The sequence below is a fragment of the Petaurus breviceps genome, unplaced genomic scaffold, assembly GCF_028583685.1.
Source record: "Petaurus breviceps papuanus isolate PSGF00001 unplaced genomic scaffold, PetGlider_PUasm1.0 175, whole genome shotgun sequence".
In the NCBI taxonomy this organism is placed as follows: domain Eukaryota; kingdom Metazoa; phylum Chordata; class Mammalia; order Diprotodontia; family Petauridae; genus Petaurus; species Petaurus breviceps.
This window is the reverse complement of record NW_027185764.1, coordinates 48,104,627-48,121,549: the sequence shown is the minus strand read 5'-3', so window position 1 is coordinate 48,121,549 and position 16,923 is coordinate 48,104,627. Positions and strand designations below refer to the sequence as shown.

The 16,923-nt window shown below is 38.1% G+C and overlaps 1 long non-coding RNA gene across 9 annotated transcripts in view; it reads left to right on the top strand.

The window, feature by feature from the left end:
• The window catches only part of LOC138158837 (uncharacterized), a 106,256-nt gene that overhangs the window by 36,383 nt on the left and 52,950 nt on the right, over positions 1 to 16,923 (top strand). For 8 of the 9 annotated variants that reach the window (XR_011167748.1, XR_011167745.1, XR_011167749.1 and 5 more), the window contains 2 exons: positions 12,548 to 12,654; positions 14,262 to 14,381. This is a non-coding gene — a long non-coding RNA (uncharacterized lncRNA). Of the gene's footprint in view, positions 1 to 8,104; positions 8,181 to 12,547; positions 12,655 to 14,261; positions 14,382 to 16,923 lie in introns of all 9 variants that reach the window. The other variant, XR_011167747.1, reaches the window with a different exon arrangement.

The window sequence follows — 16,923 nt, the reverse complement described above, 5'->3', positions numbered from 1 at the left end:
TGTAGCAGCAATCACCCCAAGCGTCCTCAGGGTTTGCAGCTACCACAGGTTCTTGGATCTGCTTTGTTAAAGGAAAGCAACTCAAAATGGGTTAACAAGCTTACTTTAATCAGTCAGACATATATCGTTTACCTTGTTCAGGAGAAAAGGTCAGCACCCTGAACCTCAAAGTATTCAGGCATAATTATCAAGACAGAAACATCAAGTAGACAGATTTCCAAACTGTCCAACCATTACATCCATACCCAGTCAACATCTGGGTTTCCACATTCTGGGTTTTTCAAAGCCGGGGGACTCTCAACAAGGGCTTCCCAGAATTCAGATCAAATCACAGAACACTTCTCAAAGTGAGTCCCAAAACAAAGCTACACATCAGTGCTTATATAGCCTTCTCCTGGCTCAGAGAATGTAACAACCTTTTTGACCCACTGGCCAATCAAGAAGTATCTACTGTAAAACAAGCCTCCCATCCCAGGCTCCAGGTGCACTTTAGCCTAGGGGCAGGGAAGATCTTTAAAATTTACATTCGCATTACACCCTGTAGTGTCTATTTTTAGTGAGTTGCCGAGGACACTAAAAAGTTAAGTGACTTGTACATGACCGTCATTTGCAATGTAGTGTAATAGATAGGTTACTGTACCTGAAGTCAGGAAGACCCAGGTTCAAATCTCCCCTCAGGCACTTACTAGCTGGGTGATTCTGGGCAAGCGCCTTAAAATTTCTGTGCCTCAGTTTCCACATCTGTAAAATTAGACTCTGTTGTCCTCAAAGTCTTTGAAGCTCTAGATTTTGGATCCTCTGAGTATGTGTTAGATACATGAACTAAACCCTGCTTTCTCTGATTCCAGAGTTGTCTTTCTATCCCTTGCTGTCATGTCTCCTCTCTGACTTACTATATTGAATTATGCTTACATGTGATAGTTTAAGGCCATTCATCTCCCTTTCTCTCAGTTGCTAATGTTAATGTTCTCTCTCCTTCCAAGATCTACTTTGTATGTGCTTTTAATTTACTTATCAATGTACATATTGCATTTCCCCTCCCTCCTCAGCTCTGATGATGAGAACTTGAAGCCTTTGCAGCTTGATACAAACTGTGGGAGCTTGTGATCTTTTGAAAATCCAGGGTTATCTTTTCTCTGTGTCATGATGAGGCATATTATGCATAAACACATTCATATTGAGCCTGTGTATAAACTAACAAAGGCCTATTGGGACAGGCAAAATTGAACTTTTTTTTTTGGTTTAGTCATTTCAGCATATCTGACTCTTTGTTACCCCATTTGGGAGTTTCTTGGAAAAGATACTGGAATGATTTGCCATTTCCTTCTCCAATTTATTTTACAGATGAGGAAAAGGAAGCAAACAAGGTTAAAGTGACTTGCCCAAGGTCACATAGCTAGGTAGTATCTGAGGCCAGATTTGAGGCAATTGGGAATGAGCTCAAGTAAGTTTCTGCTTTTACTCCACCATCTTGGCTCCACCCACCCTGAGGCTAGATTTGAACTTAGAAAGATGAGTCTTCCTCACTCCAGACCCAGAATTCTGCCCACTGTGCCACCTAGCTGCACCAAAGATCAAAATACAAGAGCAGAATGGTTCCATTTTCCTAAGTTTAAGCTACAAAACTAAGTTTCAATGGCCAGTAGGTCACTATTGTCCTCTCCTTTCCCTTGGACAAGGCCGGAGTACATATTATTTTTCAGTGCACCAGGCAAATTGTCTAATTACCCCTTATTATGGGAACCTTTAATAGCAACAAAACATTATAACTACATTAACTGTAATAACATTCCAAAAATCTGATCTTTACCGTATTTTTCTTCAATGAAACAATTCACATTGCTATCATTTGCTTTCCCTTGACTACAGCCTTCCCTGAGAATAAGTTTGAAGAATTATCTTTTACTTAATTGTTATGGATATACTGACAGCCCCAATATGTGAAGCTAAATCTAACATAGGAACGTGCTACTTCCCTTGGCTCTGTCAATATGACTTCTTCCCTGGCCTCCCACTTCCTGGGGACAGATCACTGGCATTCTGCCAATGATAAGGAGGCAGCATCATACAGTGGACAAAGAGTTTTTTTTTTCTGGAGTCAGAGATTTGGGCTCTGATACTTACTGTATGCTATGAAGCAGTCACATCCTCCTTGGGCCTCAGTTTCCTTATTTTCAAGAGGGAGTTGAACTAGATTGCTCCAGAAGTTCCTTCTGGTTCTAGATCTAGACTCCTATGATTATTAAGACTTCTCTTTGGGCTCTAGTCTACTTGAGGTCAGCAGCAAGGTAGTGTAGTACACAGAGCACTGGGCCTGAAGTCAGGTAGACTCATCTTCCTGAGATCAAATCTGGCCTCAGACACTTACTAACTGTGTGACCCTGGGCAAGTTACTTAACCCTGTTTGCCTCAATTTCCTCATCTGTAAAATCAACTGGAGAAGGAAATGATAAATCATTCCAGTATCTTTGCCAAGAAAACCCCCAAAAGGGGGTCACAAAGAGTCATACATTACTGAAAAAATAGACAAACAACATCAGCTACTTAGGGTCAGACACCTGGTCTCCTGCCCTTGATCAAGGACTCCATGGGCTCCTGGCATCTGTTGGTTGGCTCACCTGTCTCCTTGAGCCTCCTGACCATTGACAACTGTGAAAATAATATTGTATCTGGTAGGTGAGATGGAAAGCTATTTATTAACTCAGATTACTTGATAACATAAAGGACTAGAATAGGAAGAATGACTACATAAGGGGGAGAGATATTGCCAGTGAGAGGATGAATGTGGGGTGGCTAGGTGATGCAGTGAATGGAGTATTGGCCCTGGAGTCAGGAAGACCTGAGTTCAAATCCAGCCTCAGACACTTAACACTTACTAGCCATGTAACCTTGGGCAAGTCACTTAACTCTAATTATCCTACCTTCCCCCCTCCAAAAAGCAAAAAAAAAAAGAGAGAATGAATGGTAAGAATCACAAAGATATTTAAGGCTCTTCACAATCTGCCTCCCACCTACCTATATACAGTGGTATTCTTCACATACTCTAAGATTCTGCTGAACCAGACCACTAGCTGTTCTTTCAACTTGACAATCCAGCTCTTCTTGCTTCTGGGCTTTCCTCTAAGCATGGAATGCACTCTCTCCTCATAAGTACCCTCCAATATCCTTATCTTTCTCCAGGGTTAAGTTCAGGTACTTTTCCCCTCCATGAAGCTGTCTGATGATTTCCCTCATCATCAGTTTTCAAAGAAACGGATTATAATAATAAATATTTATAATAATTTATATTATAATATAACAATAATAAATAAATAAAAAGAAATAATTATAATAATAAAGAAAAATATTTCTTTAAAAAACAAATTTACTATTTTTTAAACATTCAATTAAAAATTATAGCTCTGAATTCTCTCCCTCCTGTCCTGCCCCCACCTACAGAGAAGGAAAGAAATGTAACAGCACTAATACATGTGAAATCATGCAAAGCATATTTCCATATTAGCCATGTTATAAAAAAAGCAAGAAAAATAAAGAGAGTGAAAAAAAATATGCTTCAATCTGCATTATACTTCATCAGTTCTCTCTTTGTGGATGTGGATAGTACTTTCCATCATAAATCCTTCAAAACTATTTTGGATCATTATATTGATCAGAATAGTTAAATCAGTCAAACTGATCATTGTATCACACGGTGTACGAGGCTCTCCTGATTCTGCTCACTTCACTTTGCATCAGTCCATATAAATCTTCCCAGGTTTTTCTGAAACCATCTTGCTGGTCATTTCTTATAGCATGATCATATTCCATCACCATCATATACCACAGTTTGTTCAGCTGTTTCCCAATTGATGAGAATTTTCGTTTTTCTTAACACAAATTTTATTTTGAACTTGAAAAATACCAACAAAATGAACATATTCAGATATAAAAACAAAAAAAAAAATGAAGATTCTATACGTAACCATGACTCTCTGTTTTAAGTTGTTGGAAGGGAAAAAAAAGTGTATAAATATTAGTTTCAAAGCTATTCTATTGATCTGTATTTCCATTCGATTTTCCTTCCACTTTCTTCTGTATATTTTGAAAAACTTCACTGATACTCTTCTTTCTTTTTTTTGACATCACTATCACTAGCTCCCTTTTCTCCTTCTATTCTTTGGTATAACAAAGAATTTTGCTATGACTGTTCTTGTACCTATCCCTTCCCTTAGTTTTTAATTATCTCTCCCTCTACAAATTACCTTTACCACATTCTACTGTACATACATTATATTCCCCCTGCAGAATCTAAACTTCTCAAGAGGAGGTATTGTTTCATTTTTGTCTTTGTATTCCAAGCTCCTAACATAGTACCTTGAAAATAGCAGATGCTTAATAAGAGTTGAATTGATTCTGGGGTAATAATGTCATTAAGGCAGGCAAAAGTTAAGAGGAAGAAAGAAGGGCTGGTGTAAAAATTACAAAAGAGTGAGTCGCCCATTCAACTTCTCCTTTTATCTTAATGTGGAAAGGTAGCACACATCAGAAGGAACTTCTCCCTATCAAAAGCAATTTGTTGGGCATCTTGACACTCTGATATTCTTTGTTTCTATGATATATTTGCCACAAATAGACATACCCTGAGGATTTTGTTCTATCTTTTCTAGGTAAATGTAATGAGGGAGGAAGCGATAACTCAATCTTTCTCCCCATCCCTTTTTTTGCCCCCTCCATTTTTTTCTTCCCGTTTACCTTATAGACTAGGAAGTTAGGTCCAATATAATAAGGTGAAATTGAATAAATATAAAAGTAAAATCATAAACTTGGATTAAAAATGTCAACTGTGCCAAAAAAAAAAAAATACAGGCTGAGTAGGTGTGGTTAGACAATAGTTCTTTTGAAAGAAGATGGGGGGAAATGCTCAATATGAATCAGAGACAAAACCAGGTCAGGGCGTGGGACTTTACTCCAAGTGGGAAGTTTGGAAGGCCCTGGTAGTGCTTGTGATTGTATTCATTTAAAGGAATAAAGAGGTCTAGAGTTTGGTGACATAGGATAGTTTGAGCAGCTAAACTCTGGAGAGGGACACCTGTCTCCAGCCCTTGACCCCTTGTGAGCTCATTGCGCACAATTGAGGTCTCAGACTCCTGAACAACTATAGTGGGAGGGAGTAAGAGAAGTGGGTATACAAGCCATTCAGAGACTACACCCCAGAGATTCAGATTCAGTACAGTAGATAAATGTAAGAGAATTTCAGAGGGAGGCAACTAGCAGTTGTGGGCATTTGGGAGACTTTTAAACTGCAACTTAAAGGAAGAGATGGACTATGTAACGAGGGAGTGCATTCCAGGCATGAGGTATAATGGCCAGTGCAAAGGCCCAGAGATGGAAGATGAAATGTTTGTGTGTGAGAAACAAAGGGAAAGCCAGTTTGGCCAGATCAAAGAGTGCATCAGTGGCAGTAATGTTCGATGAGGCTTGAAAGGTAGGTTGAGGCCAGGTTATATATGACTTTCAAAGCTAAATAGAACGTATAATGTTTTATTCTAAAGGCAATAGGAAGGCACTAGAGTTGATTGAGTAGGGGAGTAACATGGTTAGATCTTTGCTTAAAGAAAATTATCTTGGTAGTAGTATATAGAACGTACTAGAGCAGAGAGAGACTTGAGGAAAGGAAACCAGCTAGGAGACTCTTGCAACAATCTACATCAGAGGTGATGAGGGATTGAACTGAGGTGGCAGTTGTGTGAGTGGAGAGAGAGGGGTCAGATGTGAGCTATGTTGTGAAAGCAGAAACAGTAAGACTTGGCAACTGATTGCATATGTGGAGAGAGTGAACAAGTTGTTGAGGACAATGCCTAGGTTACAGATCTGGGACACAGATGGGAAAGTTTGGAAGAGGAGACGATGTAGGGGAAAAGATCATTATCAATTTATATCCCAGGTTCTGCCTGTTGGACTTACTGAATTGAATGTCTTACTGGTATCTCAAACAAAAGATGAACAAAACAGAAATCATTCTCTTTCCCCTAAATACATTCATTTCCAAATTTTCTTCTTTCTCTTGAGGACACCACTACCCTGTCAATCTCCCAGGTTCACAACCTCAGCTTTGTTCCAAAGTCACTGTTATTCACTCCATGTAGCCAATCAGTTGCCAAAGCCTGTCGTTTCTACTTCCTAAGTTTCTACCTACATCTCTCACTTTCCCTGTCTTTCCACCTGCTGTACTACTAGTTTTCAAACCCTTATCAACATTCTCCTAGACTATTGCTCTCTAATTGACCTCCCTGCTTTGTCTTTCCCCACTCCAATATGTCATCCATACGATTGCAAAAGACGCTTTTCTTAAGCATAGATTTGATTCTGTCACTCCTTTCCCTACTCAGTAAATTCCACTGTAAATTCCTTTGACCCGTAGGATCAAATATAGCCTCCTCTGTTTGACATTTAAAGTCCTCCACAACCTGGAATTAATTCTGTCCTTCTAGCTTTATTATGCAGTCCAACTGACTTCTTACTGTTCCCGATAAATGGAACTCCAAGGCACTGACTGCCCCCATGCTTGGAATGCACATTTTCCTCCACCTCCTCTTAGTTAGAATCCATAATCTTCTTCACTGAACTCGAATGCATTCCCCTCTCTGCCATTCCACACTGAATGCACCTTTGGTACTGCTAGTCCTAGGCATAGTTTGTAGTGTTTAACCCACTCTCCAAGATTCTTATTTATGGCTCTGGTTTGGTGGACCAAAAGTGAATGCAATCTGAGATTTCATTAAGAGAGTCAGGATCCAGAACTAGGGAGGTGACAGTTCTGATAATACTCTGACCTAGTCAGAATATATCTAGAGTGTGGTGTTCAGTTCTTGCTACCCCATCTTAGGGTGGGCATCGACAAGCTAGAGGACGTCCAGGGCAACCAGGATAGTGAAGGGTCTCGAGGTCATGCCATCTGAGGATAAGTTAAAGAAACTGAACATGTTTAGCTTAGAGAAGAGAAGACTTGGGAGGTGCATTTGAAAGGTTGTCTTATAGAAAAGAGGAGTCAGGCTTGTTTTACTTGGTTACACACGGATGAACAAATAGCAATAAAAATAATATTAGGCAATATTTATATAGTGCTTACTAAGCCCTTGACTAAGCATTCTGCAATTATTCTCTTGTTTCATCCTTGCAACAATCTTGGGAGGTAGGTGCTATTATTACTCTCATTTTACAGATGAGGGAACTGAGGCAATCAGACTTTCCCAGAATCATGCAGCTAGTAAGTGTCTGAGGCTAGATTTGAATGAACTCAATTCTTCCTGACTCCAAATCTGGCACTCTGTCCACGGTGTCACCTACCTGCAATGGATGGAAATGACAGTTCTTTGCTATTACAAAAAATGTTGCTATAAATATTTTTGTGCTGATTTCAAGTATGATTCTGTATTTTGCCCATCACCTACCATTTTCTTAATAAATAAAATTGAGCATGTTTAATTCATTTAAATTGTGGCACCTGATGGTTTCCTATTGTATTTCACTGGTGGGGCATTCTTCATGTCCAATGAAAGTTGACCATTATGTTTGTACTCTGCATGCTTTGCTATCACTTTTCCATTGTGTTGATATCTTGATGGAAGTATTCCCTGTTCTCATCACTGATAGGACCTACGTTTTTCAGGAAGAAGTACAAATATAAATCTAAGAAATGGATCTTAAATGACCAATTATGGACCATAATCTTATAGGCTTTATGAGGATCATGGATAATTTCTTCCTTTAAAAATTTTTTTTCCTCTTTGGAGGGCAATTGGGGTTAAGTGACTTGCCCAAGGTCACATGGCTAGTAAGTGTTAAGTGCCTGAGGTTGGATTTGAACTCAGATCCTCCTGACTCCAGAGCCAGTGCTCTTTTTACTGTGGCACCCAGCCGCCCCATGGATAATTTCTTGATACATTTCTACATTATAGTCTCTCCCCCCTTCCCCTGCCCAAGTTTTTGGCCACTTTTAAAAATGATGCCTATATAATTCTGTTAACTTAATTCAACTTTTCCTCAAAATGTTTATCTTTTATTACTTTCTTTATAATTCCTCTTTGGCTTTAGCCTCACTGATTTTTGGAAATTTATTTTTCAGGTAAAGAAATCATCATCATTTCGATTCTTCATCTTGACAAAATATTTCAATAGATCAAGTTGTATGCTCAGTGGTGGTAAGAAAAAAATTCAGGACTAGTGAATGATTGGCACATTTTTCTTCCCAGAATAATTTTTTCCCCTCTGAGGCCAGTATTATTTAATGTAGTGATTTTTTCTGCCTCTGCTTCTCCATTCACAAGTAAAACATCAATATTTGATACATTCAAGCAATCCTGAGAGACAAAATGATGGAATTGACATAGAACCAGGCTCAGTAGTAGGAAGGCCTGAGTTCAAATTCTATCTCTGACACATCCTGGCTATGTCACCCTGGACAAGTCGCTTAACCCTTCAGCACTCTGAGCAATTCTCTAAGATTATAAATTTCAGAGAAAGTGCTGACCTGCATTTGTTGAGGAAATTCCTCTCCTGGAGCCCCCAGTGAAATCATATACCTTATCTCTATGTTGTAATCCTGGCAGTAGAGGGAACATTTTCAGATCCCCACAGAAATGCTAAGGGCACTTTTTATAGTAAATATGTCTCAAAAGAAATTTCATGTTTTGAACATATTTTGTTGACCTCTTGCAGGAAATCAACTTAATCAGCTTAATTTTTGGATAAAATCACAAGGTCATTTAGATCTACTTGAGTTGCTAAATAAAGACCTAGAGACAGAAAATTTATTTCAAATAGGAGATTGCCACCTTGCTCTTCTCTTACCTTGTCTTTGAGTATCATTGGCAGAATCTGAATCTTCAAGTTCATCTTCATTCAATTCTGTGTTTCTGGTGATTTTGGTATCATACTATTTGATATGTTTAGAATTGGAGGAAATGCTCTTGATTTTTTTTTGTGTTAGGAAAATGTAGCAATCTGTGAAATGGACCTTTTGTTTTCTCCAAATCATATGACAGGCTCTCTGTATCAAGTCATCTAGTGGAGAAGCACAGTGATATTCCATTAGTAAGGGATCCAAACCTTATTGTCATCATCTATCTTACAACCAAAATACATTCACATGGTTTCTCAATTAGTGGAGTAAAGTCTTATCTCTGAGATTTAGTTATCTTCCTGCATATATAACAATAACTATTGAATGATTGACACACTTTTGAGTCATATTGAGAATTTAAGTAGCAAATACCAACATACAGAGAATACAAGGCCCTTGAGAAAACAGGATTAGAAACAATAATGATGTTTACCAAAATGACACCCGACACACAATTGATAGAACATCTGTTACATATTGAGAGTTTCACTACATGATTGAACACTTGTGAACATGTCTTAGTCTGCCCTGCCACATAACACATAAGCTGGGACTTCACACCACATGCAAAGAATAAGCCACCTAGTGACTTCTCACTATATCCCCTTAGCCTGTCCTCAGTCAAGCCATGCTTTATTACCATCTCATACTGAATAATTTTTGAAAAAAAATTTACATGTCACTCAGTTATGGTGGGTAATAAAGACATTCTCTTTGCGTTTTGAATTCAGCATTAAAAAAACCAGAAAAAACATCATGAAGTTTTCATGTGACAAACTACAAGCAGAACAATGATGGTGGTGTGGTCAATAGAGTAGACCAGAAGTGTCAGACACTCTTTTTACTTTCATTTGCATTCCTAGCATTTAGCACAGTGCTTGACACATAGTAAATCTGTATTCATAGTCTTAATGTTCTTTGTCTGTCTGTCTCTGTCTCACACACACACACAGAACTACTAATAACATCATATTTTTATTTTATTTAAATTTTTTTATTTTTGGAGGGCAATTGGGGTTAAGTGACTTGCCCAAGGTCACACAGCTAGTTTTTGTGTTGTGTCTGAGGCTGAATTTGAACTCAGGTCCTCCTGACTCCAGGGCCAATGTTTTATTCGCTGCACCACCTAGCTGCCCCTCAATATCATATTTTTATAGAAAACACTTTAAAACAATTTCTCCAGATTATTAATGTGCCTATCAGCTTACCTTCTCTTCTGAACAGGAGTTCAGCCTTATCTTTGTCAATTCCCAGTGACTTACTTCAAGTTAGCAGCCATCCTAGAAGAGGGGTTTGCCCACGTTATGTTCCCATGTTCCCATGACTGTTTGCTATAATCTCAAATGAGTGGTTGGGATGTATTCTTTTGTTGTATTCCTTGCCAATCATAACCATTTGTGGTTTTTCCCCCTTCTTTTTCTTAATCTTTTTTTAAGGGAGAAGAAAATCTTTATTTCTGGGCTGGGCTTTTTGTCTTAGGTTTGGGGTGCAAATCTGTCCAAATCACAACTCCTTCTTGAGTCAGTATCAGACTTAATGCTGAGATAATCTCTTTATATTATTTGTATTATCAATTCAATAACTTCAAAGGGATTTTCAGTTTTAGGAATTCATCATAGCAAAGAGACATTGGCAAGTAGAAATAGGATGACATAGAAATCAAAAGAGCTTTGAGGAGAAATCTTATAATTGCATATCATTCAAGACATTGAAATCTATGAGGCATGCTATTTAGGATGTTCTAGAAGTCTTAGTAGAATTTCAAACTATTAAAATTTTAAATTGCACTAAGATTTTGGGACATCCTGTACATGTATTCTTCATTAGAAGGATTCCAAGTCAGGTCAAACTCTGAAAAATCCAGGTTTCATAATTCTTTTACAGAGGTGGCCCTCCAAGGTTAACAATAATATATACATAAAAATATATACAAGGGCAGTTAGGTGGTTCAGTGGATAGAGCACCAGGTCTGGCATCAGGAAAACCTGAATTCAACTCTGACATCAGACACCGACTAGCTATGTGACCCTGGGCAAGTCACTTAACCCTGTTCACCTCAGTTTCCTCATCTGTAAAAAATAAGCTGGAGAAGGAAATAGCAAACCACTCTAGTATCTTTGCCAAGAAAACCCCAAAAGGGGTCACGAAGAGTCAGACATGACTAAAAAATGATGACATACACACATATGCATGTTTATATATATCTTTGTAAGTTACAAAGTTCTTTACCTACATTATTTCATTTAACCATTGAGTAAGTCAAATACTGACAATTTCCAATTTTGTTTTCATTTGTACTTTTATGAACAGGTAGCAACATTTGGAAATCAACTCTATATATACACACACAAAAAGGGTTTAGGTTTCGATCTCCAACAGCTGCATCTCTGAGGTCATCTAATATCTTGGTAGTCAATAAATTTAGCAGTCTTTCATAGTGCTAATCCCCTACCCCTCTCTTCTTGAAAGATTCTTTTTCCTTTGGTTTTTGTGATTCATTCTCCTAGTTCTATGCTCTCTCTTCTCTATCTTTTCACTGATTCCCTTTTCACTTTTTTTCTCTCTAAATGTGGCCTTTGGTTTTTTTTTTTGTTTGTTTCAATCTTGTTTCTGTATTCTCTGATTTGCAGGACCCATCTATTCCCACGGCTTTATCTCTATACATATAGCTTCCAAATTTATATTTCTAGTCCTAACTTCTCCCTGGCCTCCACATCTACATTTCCAACTCTACTCTGGACATCTTTACTTGGAGGTCCTGTCAGAGCCTTAAACTCGACATATCCAAAATTGAAATCATCATCTTAATCCTCAAACCTCTTGAACTTTTTTGTATCTGTCAATGGTTTCAGCCAGATTTGAAATTCATTTGTGAATTCTCTTTCCTTATCCAATTATTCATGAAGTCCCTCTTAATCATCCTCTCTCTTCCATACCCAGTCTTCATTTTTATCCTAGTTCAGTCCTTTGTTCCCCACCTATTACAATAGTTTCCTGACTGACCATTCCAACCCCAGTCATTTTCCCCTTCTAATCCAGACCAGTTTTAAAAATCATAGATCTGTAAAAGTCTATTTTCCCACAGCCCTCAATGTCTCCCTTTTGCCTGCTGAGTAAAGTCTAAAAGTCTAATATTTCTGTGCCATAATAGATAAAATCTAAGCAAGACAAGAAAAAAAAATTGGATTTTTACCACAAATGTGTGTTTTTTTTTAAAATCAGATAACATGTATTTTACTTTTACATTTGACAAATTCTCTTCTTGGTTTGAAATAAGGAAATCTTTTTCTCAAATTTAAAATTCCACAGTTAACATTTGTGAATTTTGATTCCAAGGTAACATGAACACATGAAAAAACCATGACAACTTCATTTTTATTCATTGAACAACAGGAAATAAAACACCATGATGGATTTTTCCTAACCCTAAAGGCTCCCTTGCTTTACACAACAAATATTCAGGAAATTGGGTGTGTTTAGAATTTTTGGTAATTAAATCATGTTTTAATGTATTAAAGACTTACAAAAGAAACTCAGACATGTTATTATTTGTAAAATGACAAAACGTTTTGTAATATGAATGACTACCTCCTAATTTACCTGTCTTGTACATTCAGGCTCCCATATATTGTTTTCTTAAAGTCATGTGTCCACTAATGATTTCAGATGACTCTTTCCTCCAAAATGTCACCAATAATGAGCAAGTCAACAGTCTTGGAGATGGTGGGTCACAGAGGTTGGAGAAAAAGGGATCAAGCAAGGAACTTCATCAAGTAGGTGACTGACAGTTGAAAATCAGACTAAAACAAAGGTTACATACCCTTTGGAAACAGCTAAAGAAAAGTACACGACTTTGGTGTGTGTAGATGTAAACTTAGCAAAGTCTGAGAGTGCAGCTGTTGAAATTATAAAATGGGGGTTATATTGGTATGTGTGCATGACTCTCAAAGCTATGGTTCAAGTATGACAGTTGTTGAGTTTCACGCCTTGACTTTGGTGGAGTGTGCCGGAAGCCCAAAAGTGAATTCGCTCAGCGAGAATGACTTCACAATTCAGCACCAGTTTCAACCAGTCAAAAATGCTGCCGTTTTGGCTTAACTACAGGAAGAGTCTGAAATTCATGGTTTCTGTGACAACGGCGGGTCAGGTGACCTGGATATGTCCTGCCAAGCTGTTCCTGAGGAATAAATAGGCTGTTTGTAAACAGGACGGCTCAGCATTCTCTCACAAGATTTCAAGTTCACAAAGCATGAGGCAGCTGGGGGAAGGGTCAAAGGTGAAAGGTGACAAGCCATCTTGGGCCCATTCTTATGTGGAGCCTCTGGCTGCCGTTCAGACTAAGGCCCTGGAAATGCGCCATTGACAGGCCTCCTGCCAAGGGATTTGTTACTGTGAGAGCTTGGCTTAGCAGGATTTTATTACAAAAATTGTCTCCATTCTGACGGTTTATGAAAGTACGCAAAAGAAGAGAATTAAAAAGAAACGTATCTGTAGCAAACCTGTAAACAAATTCATTTCCTACACAAAATATAATCAGAATAATGTGTCTTTTCTAGGGACAGAACCCCTGAAAAGTGAATTTACTATATAAAGTAATAACTAGAGATTGTTGGCAAACCACATTCCAGGAAAAAAAAATCATTAAAATAACCAAGAGCATTGAAATGTGCTGACAGTTAACTTGGGGCTGTTGCAGATTTTATAGGAGGCCCCATGACCATCAGAGGCAGGGTCTTTGATTTAAAAGGTCTAGGGAGATATTGTAACTAATGAGCCCACTTACTCTTATATGTCATACTTGTCTTGAGTGCTAGGACATGGTATGTGAGATGAAGGAAAGAAAGGTAGAATTGGGTTTCTCAAATTTTCCTATTTCCCTGTAGAATTGTGCTGTTGTTGGGAGAGGAAGGTGGTTGTTGTTGCCTAGACAAAAACGTATCCCAGGAAAGCCAAACACAAAATAGATGTTAGATTTGGCTTTTCTGGGACAGCATAAGACACTAAAGGGCTACTTTTTTTTAATGCTCTAAGTATTATATTCATTTACCTTACTCATTTGCTGGATTTGTACTGTATGCCTGTGAAACTAAGAAACTGCTTATCTTCCATAAAGATCTTTATGTCCAGGTAGTTCTCCATGATTATGGGTTATTTTCATCACTGGAATTGGAGGGGTGGCCTTATTGGAAGAGCTGTAAAGTAGAGGAAATCCTTGAGGATGGGTACAGGTCAGATGAGGATCAGACATTAGTTTGAAAGGCAACATGGTATAGTGGATAGGATGGCAAATTTGAGCCAGGATGATCTGGATTCAAACCTGCTTCAAATATTTACTAGCTTTGTGACCCTGAGCAAGTTATTTCACTTCTCTTTGCTTTAGGTTTTTAAACTATGAAATGGAGGAGTTGGACGTGAAGTCTTTTAAGATCCCTGCCAGCAAGACAACTTTGAATGGAAGACCCAATGATTGGATTTCAGTGACAGATTATATTCTTTAAAGGTAACTCTAGAGCAATCATACAAACACATTTAGTGTGAAGTGAGTTCAATTAGTAAACATTTTATGAAGAAAGATTGAAGAAGACCATGGTAGGAACCATCCCGTGAAGTTTGGTTAATCTTCATTATTAATGGTATGAAGTCAGGTAGGATGGGAAGCAATTTTCCTATATGACCTTTACACACTTGCTTGGTTTTTTGTTTTTGTTTGTTTTGTGTTTTTACTTATAGAACAATGAAACACTTCTATTTTGTCTTTCAATAGAATTGTGTAAGTGGAATTATGTGAACATTTCCCATTTCATGGACCTTTGCCAGTTTGCTCCCATTCATTTTCTTCAGAAAAGCTCAAAAATCATATTTATTACCTGAAGAATGGGGAGTCATTTGCCATTATCTTCCCTTTATAAGATTTCTTGGGAGCATGAACACATATCTATTTGAGACAAATTGGCAAACAGATTTCTTTTGCATCTTAATAATAAAATAATGCATGTAGAGTGTTCTGTAAATCTTCAAGTGTTATGTTATTATTAAATATATTATACAACATAACAACAACAACAATAATTTTCCCCTTGTGCGGGAATTTATGAACTCCTTTTTATATTATTTTTGTTGTGCTCAAACTTGAGCATTTTGATGAAGTTGCCCTTTTGGTCTATATTTAAAAAATACAAGCCTGGGGTGCAGAGTCATGTCATTCATTCCTTTGTGTCCTAAAAAGCATAATAATTTAAATTTTTTTTTTACTTTCCTCTAACAGTGGGACTGATATCATAAATCAGTGATGATTACATTAGCATTATCATCTCAGAATTCACATTTACACAGTGCTTTAGGGCTTAGAAAGTGCGACGAAATAGGTAAAATAAATATTTTTATCCTTGCTTTGCAAGTGAAACAAAAACAAAACAAGAGAAGTAACTTTCTCAGGGTCATGCAGCCTGCTCAGTGAATGGTGCTGAAGTCAGAATGACCTGAATTTAAATCCCTCCTCAGACACACTTACTAGCTGTGTGAACCTTGGTCAAGTTCCTTAACTTTTCACGTCTCAGTTTTGTCATCTGCAAAATGGGGACAAGAATAGTCTCTACCTCCCAGGGTCATTGTGAGGATAAAATAGATATTTGTAAAATGCTTTGCAAATATTAGGTCACTATGTAAATACTAGCTATTGTTGTGATCATTTCAATTATAAGAGGTGGTTACTTGAACACAGGTCTTCTAACTTCAAGCCTCCAGGGCTTTTGACAGTATACCACACACCCTCTTATCATAGAATATGAATATTGGTAAGGAATGTTAAAAATAATCTAGGGGCAGCTAGGTGGCACAGTGAATAGAGCACTGGCCCTGGAATCAGGAGAACCTGAGTTCAAATCTGACCTCAGACACTTAACACTTACTAGCTGTGTGACCTTGGGCAAGTCATTTAACCCCAATTGACCCGCCTTCCCCCCTCCAAAAAAAAACAACTAATAATCTAGCCTACCACTCTCATTTTTTATAGATGAAGTTGATGCTCAGAGAGGTTGCTGGATCAGATTTTAGATTGCCGGATGACCTAGCTCAATCTTCACATTTTACATATGAGGAAACAAGGTTCAGAAATCACATAGCTAAGTTATTAGCAGAACTGGGATGATAATTCAGATCTCTTGATTCCTAATTGAGGGCTCTTTCCATGACTGTAAAATTAAAAAGAAATCACCCTAAGATCAATCAGTTAGAATGCTTGTCAATAATTAAACCTGGGGCTATGGGTACCTTTGAGAGAATATTTCAGATGCTGGTTTTGGTCATCTCTATCCCCTTTATTGCTGTAGCAGATACTGTCCCTGTACCAACTTCTGCTGCTGCTGTTGCTGCTGCTGCATGTGACAGTTTGAACCTGGGTTATTGGTCCCAGAAAGGGAGCAGGAAGAAAGCTATTGGAAAGGTGTTAGCTTGTCCCTGGGCACTAAAGGACCTTGAATACACTGTCTTCTGGTTTAGTAATGAATAAAATGCTATTTTTGATTCCTGATTGCTTGAAAATAGCCTTATTTTGCTATTACAGGAAATCCTTCTATCAGTGAGGATCCCAACCCCTCCACACCTTAAAAGACAGTCCTAGTGGTTTTCTGAGGGCAACCCCCCCCCCCCCCCCCACACAAAATTCAATCCACCACTAGTAGCCTATGTTCTGGTGAGGAGCTTCTCAGTCACTCAATCAGCAACTATTTATTAAGCACCTACTGTGTTTCAGGGACCATTTCTAGGTGAAGATACAAAGGAATGGAACAGTACTTATTTTTAAGGAACTACAGGGAGGAGAAACAAGGTTTAGGGCCTATATCAGATAAGGCAGGTAGGTCAATATAAAATACATACCAAAAAAGAGGTAATTTTGGAGGGAGGACATTAACAGCTGAAGGATCAAGGAGAGGCTTCATGTAGAAGGTGGCACCTGAGCTGGGCTTTGAAGGAAGATGAAAAATGTAAGAGTTGGTGAGAGAGAGAGAGAGAGACAGAGAGAGAGAGAGAGAGAGAGAGAGAGA